Genomic DNA, 6,626 nt, shown 5'->3' on the forward strand with positions numbered 1-6,626 from the left:
GCCAAAATAATTAAAAAACGGTAAATAACTACAAAGAAAATTTCGCAATTCTAAAGTGGTGAATAATATAAGCCTACGAATTATTCAGAAATAGTGGTGGATAAAAATCTACTAAATTGAATTTATCAAACCAAGAATCGCAATTGATAAACTACCACTTTAAAATATATATTTGCTGTCGGGAGCAATTTGGTATCGCTGCAAGTGCTTTGCTTTTATATGTATTTGTTCCTGCATCAAATTGACGCGTGTTCGTAGAGATAGATTTATAAGAAACGTCAGTAAACCTAGTGTTAAAGAAGAGGAAATTGAAAGTACGGAATTTGATGATTATTATAATAACTATTATGATTCTGAAACAATTGTAGATGAGCATTTAAAAAAGCACGGTAAAGAAAATTCAATGGTAAACATATAAAAGTCTAATCGTATATTTAAAGTTCCTGAAATTGAGCTTTCCAAACACGGCGGTAGTATAAGAGCTGGTTATTATTTCTATCAAAGTTTAAGATCCTACGTTAGATCATGGCGAAAAGTTTCAATATTGTATGCAGTTCACAATTGTCTTGTTATCCAGGAACTGCTGTAAATTAACTAAAAGTAATCGAAAGCTTTAAAAATAGATTTAGTAAGGATGATGTTTTAGTTGAACTTTACATTAGAGAACATCTTCAGCCATACAAAGCTCCAAATCTCAGTTGACTATTTCACTTTCTTCTCTGAATGACAAAATAGAATCCCATTTGAGAACTCTGGAATCATGAAGTGCAACCACAAAAATGCGTGATGCAATATTGTTCCTGTTAGTGGAATCTTGTTTTCCTGAGGAATTAATTAGAGTGAAGCAATGTTTGTCAAAAGTTGGTGAAACTTCAAAAGATAGACAAAATGATTTAGTATTATTCATGAGAAGAGAGGTTGAAATGAAAAAAAAAAAAAAAAAAGAATATCAATGGTTGTTGAATATTTTGACTTTAACCCCTGAACGATCGGTTAATTTTCAAGAAAACGGTCATAAAAGTTCCTATTTTTTTTATCCCTGAAAATTATATAAAAATGTGTGTGTGAACAATATATATATTTCATTTTTAATTTTTGATTTGTTTTCAACGTGAAATTTTAAAAATTTAATTTTTAGGAAAAGCCAACTATGACTAAATGTTGGTTTTCCAGCAAGTAAGGAAAATTTTAAAAATATGCGTTTTAAACATTAAAAAATAATTTTATTAAACTTATGTATAATATAAATAAAGATTTGTAATTTTTTTTTGTGTGATAAATTTCAAAGCATGAGATACAGAGGCCAACGTCACAATCTGGACAGTAGAGCCGAGTTTCCTTCCTACATTTCTCATTTTTACCCCAACTAACTCAAATCATTGTTGATTTTAAAGGATGCCGGATGCTCCCTATATGGTGCTTCATTCCCCCCCCCAGTAATTTAAATTTTAAACTGAAAACAATTAAAACCGAAAGAAAAAAAACTTTAAAATATGGCAAACAAATTAAAAGAGGTAATATTAATAAGTTGATGCTAAGTAATATTTCAAAAGCAAAACCCATTGCAAGTAATTGCCCAATTAACTACAATACTGTCAACTGACGAAATATTTTAGTTTTAATCTGACAAAAAGCAAATTATATAATAAAAACATATGTAACTGAAATTCGACAAATTAAATTAAGCAATTAAATTTTTTTGTCATATTGAATACTAATAAAAAACAAAACAAATGCTAAATGAAATAATTATGTTATCAATGATCAATAAACATTTTTGTCTGAATTGTTATAAAAAAATAAGGTGAAAACAATAAAATTAAAAATTATTTACAATAGATCTCTGAATATTCACAAAACCTAGCTCGGTACATTCTTCATTGATTTTTCTTTTCACATCTTTTTGTGTACCAATGATTTGCACTTTTATGCATTATTTAAGAAATATCCCAAACAAATATGAACTGTTAATTAATATTTCTGGCTGCACGATTTTTTGAAAGTAAGTAAAAAACAATTGAAAGTAAGAAAAAACAATGATAAAATCAAAAATTATTTACAAAGCCTCCTTATATACTACATTTTTTATTAATTTCTTTTCCATATTATTCGTTTTCATTTAAACGTCTTGACTCTTCAACGTTTCTTCGCCTCGCATTTCGCTGTCGCGCATTGATAGTACTGCGATTATTTTCCCGGTAATTTTGTACTGCTAAATTATGTTCAGCCCTATGTCGCTGTTGATATCTCCTAAGATATTCACTGCGATCCATTTTTTATAAAAGATATAAGTATTTAAAGTAAACTCTGTTCAATATATTTCACACATTGAATAAAAAATAAAAATCGCAACAAGATTCAGCTGGTAAGTTTAGTTGTAACATTTCTGCACACAGCATTATTAACAATTATTACCTTTACACACACGTGCGTTCTCAATTTTGATTGGCTGTTTTGTGCGTTACTAACCAGAAGTCTTCTGTAATTGGCTATGTGTTATCATTCCACTCTCTTCTTCTATATATATATATATATAAACTATTGGTGTAACCTGTTTTATTTATTCCTTTTTCGTAATAATAATAACTATTCTTTGCGGAACAGCAAATCTCCGTCTGGCAACCATATATGGCAGTACTTTTACTTTCGATACTTGTACCGCCGGTACAAGTAAAAAGTACGTACATTTACTTGTACTTCGTTTCTTTTTAAATTTAGTACTTTTACTTGTACTTTCGTTACTTTTTTAGGGAAAAAGTACAAGTACAAGTATTTGTAACGGAAATGTCGAATAAAATCGTTGCTTTTTCCAAAACTCGGTAAGCTTTCTAAAAAAAAAATGCTTATGTTTTTTTAATTTATAAAATTAATGTGCAATATATATGCATTCACAATTAGCTTCGTGTTTAAATACCTTGACCTTTTAAAATTGTCATTCCTGAAAGGGAAAAGACGGCTCTTTTGATCTTTTTTTGACTGCAACTATCATTGTGAGTGGAGTGTTCTCCAGAATTGTATGTCCAGAACAGTCATTATTCATCTTCTGAAAATTGCCTGTGATAAAGGATGACATGAGTAGCAAAGGTTTTGAATACCAGTGGTTTTCATCTCCAGAAAAAATTTCAGAATGGTAAAATGTGCGCGTTGAAATTCTGTAAACCAAGTATAATGAATGTATACGATTTTAAGAAAAATAATTCATCCAACTTTCAAATGTGTGAAGGCTTTAATTATTCTAGCAGCCGTAAACAGGCTATTTTAACACATGAATCTCATCTTGACACCTGAATCCTTATCTTTGTGACAATCTGAATGTGAATGATAGTTACAGCGGCATGCTTCTACAAACACTAAAACGTCCTTCTTTGTTAAATTTTGAAGTTTCAAGCCAAAATGTTTGATGAAATTCGAAGAAATAATCTTCAATAGTACCGTTAAGTTTTGGTGGGTTGGAATGAACAAATGCCCATATGAATACTGTTATCACTGCACAGGATGAAATCTTTTTTTTTGAAGGGGACATGCTTTTTTTCCTCTTAGAAAATAGTTTTGTTTAAGTAACAAATGAACTGTATCTTTGATATTTTATTGGCACAAAGATGCTTTGATTTATTTTGGTTTTTTGCTACTCCTCCAAAAAGTAACCATAAAGAAGAAAAGAAAAAAAAAACGTTGTTTCTCTTTTTATTCGCGGAGACCTGGACTAATGTGCATAGATTGAGATTCCTTATTTATGAAACTTTGCTTTTAGAAGTAATATTTTAATATCTAATTATTTTCCATTTATAAAATAGCATTTTATATTTAAATGAAACATTTTTCATTCAATTGAATATGTTAATTAAAAATTTTGTTAACAATGTGTGCGCATTGGATGCTTTTTTTAAATAATTTAAATTACTTATTTCATATTACTATTACAAAAAATTTTGCCAAAGTTTTACATTTTTTAACGTTAAAGTATTAAATTATAAAAACAATGCTTTATTTAATGAAAATGTTTTATGCATTAAAAAAAAATTAAAAATATAGTTTTTTTTATTTTGCAACAAAAAAATTTTTTTTTTTGAATTATAAATAAACTTAACATATATACTATTACGTAAACGTATTAGTTATTCATATCATAAAATTTTAAAATAAACCTTTTATTCATAATTTTTGATTATGAGTGGATTTAGTATTGCACATCGTTGTTACAAATCCAAAAATTGCCATTATGAAATATTTTAAAATAAAAAAAATGTATATTTAAAAACAAAATATAATTTGTAGTTTATTGGATCTATAGGGGTTTCCTGTATATGAATGCATTTTTTTAAAATTTATTTTCTAACGTAAGTTATAATGTTTATCAAATTTGTCGAACAAGGTAATTGAATTATATTTGACTTTCAAATTATATTACATACCTGCCAACTTTTAATTCCTTCCATTACATACCTGCCAACTTTTAATCCCTTCCATTATGATTTTTCCCAGTGGTATTAAAAAGGAATTAAAATTTCAATTTTAAGCAAAAAATACGTTGTTTTTGAAAAAGCTTAACCCCTTGGGAACGGGTGATTCAAAAAAGCAGTCGTACAAAATCAGGATCAGGACGTAATTAAATAAAAAACGGTAACTTAAATGTAGTCGTTTCTAATTTGACAGACTTACTTTGCTTTTATTTTAATTATTGTTAGTTTAATCATATATATAATCAATGTTAATTCAAAGTATAACTAAATAGTTTTATTTTGAACAAAGTAATGGTGAATTAAATAAATCAAACAATTATAACTCCGCCCACAAATAAACTGCTAAAGAATTACTTTGATTACCAGTTTTATCTTTTTACCCTGATTGATACGGTTTTATGCTGGCACGTATTTGTGACAGTCGGCGCGAAAGGGTTAAGCTGACAATTATGATAATAACACATATTAATGTATATGCTTAATTTTTTTAATAATATTGGTGATCAAAATCATTTAAAAATTAAGTTTATGAAAGAAAAATTAGTATATATTTACTACCACTTTAAATATGAAAATAAAATTTTACGCCAAATGCGTAAAAGTTGACAGGTATGCCATTATCATTTTTCCCAGTGGTATTAAAATGAAATTAAAACTTCAATTTTAAGCAAACAAATACGTTGCATTTGAAATAACTTAAGTTGACTAGTAACGCTTATTAATATATGTGCTTAATTTTTGTAAGAATAGTGGTGATCAAAATCATTTAAAAATTAAGTTTATAAAAGAAAAAAATAGTATATATTTACTACCACTTTAAATATGAAAATAAAATCTTCCGGAAGAGTTGGTAGGTAATACGATTATATTATAAAATTATATTATAATATTCTTCCGTATATAAATATAAATTAAAGTTCATAACTTTCAAAATAAAATAAATAACAACAATTGTGCAAAAACATTAAAGAACATAAGAATATTATTCAATAAAATTTTAGGTTACTTTGAATTTTCGATTTCCTAGAAATGTACTTTTAAATCGTTGCTTTTTTTGTTTAGCACTCGTACTTTTACTTGTGCTTTTAACTCGTTACTTTTTAAAATAAGAAGTTTTTACGTTTTACTCGTTACTTTTCTAAAAAATACTTGTACTTTTACTTGTTACTTTTTAATAGTAACGTTGCCATATATGCTGGTAACACATAAGCAACTACGGCTTCAGCTAGCAAATTCTTTTTTGATGTGTCCAGGGAACTTATGAATATCGTCGCCGGTAGCATCCCTGTGAGGCATATTTTATCTGCTTGATGCCTAAAGAATAATGATAACTAAAAACCAGGCCTGAAAGTAAGACGGAAAAAAGAAAACACTGGTAGTAAAACTATTGCAATAATAGATCATTTTCGGGATGAACAACTCTAGTCTTAGCAATAAACAATTCACTGCTATTAATTAATTCTCGGGGAAGAAGCCATTCCATATCTAAATTGTGTCCGTTGAAAAAACTTGGTAGTTATAGATATTTTATTATTCCCGGAAAAAAGCGAAAAATGAAATTTATTTAGTACCGGTTTTTTCTCTTTTACGTCTTGATATTAACTTGCTAAAAACTGGTGAATGGTTGGAAGGAAATAGTTTTACATTTCTAACGGTTTTTCAAAATTTTTTTGGATTGTTATCAGACTGGCACCGGAAAGGGTTAATAAAGAATGCCAGGCACATATGGATTAATTTTAAAAATACTACTGAGCGACGCCCCGTTCGAAATGCAGTTACGCTATACAAAAAGTAAGAGAAAGTGTATTTAAAAATCGATACTATTTTGTTAAGTACTTATACTTTTTACTTTATCGTTTAAAATCAGAACTTTCACTCGTTACTACTGCTTTAATTACATGCAGTTTTACTTGCTTCTTTTAAAAAGTAACGTGGCCATGTATTTAAGTATTTAATAGTTAAGTTAAAGAAAAAAATAATGTTGGCGTCATTTTGCCCAAAATTTTGTTAGTGTTTCTAAATTATCACTTCTATGCATTTACCACATATTTATACTTGAAAAAAAAAATAATAATAAAAATAGGGTTTTCAAAAGTTTTTTTTTTTTCAAGTTTTGATCACACGGTTTATGCGTCTTTAAATTTTAATATTATTAAAAAATTTTCA

The sequence above is a fragment of the Parasteatoda tepidariorum genome, chromosome 3, assembly GCF_982258835.1.
Source record: "Parasteatoda tepidariorum strain Cologne lab strain chromosome 3, Ptep-v5.0, whole genome shotgun sequence".
Classification (NCBI taxonomy): Eukaryota; Metazoa; Arthropoda; class Arachnida; order Araneae; family Theridiidae; genus Parasteatoda; species Parasteatoda tepidariorum.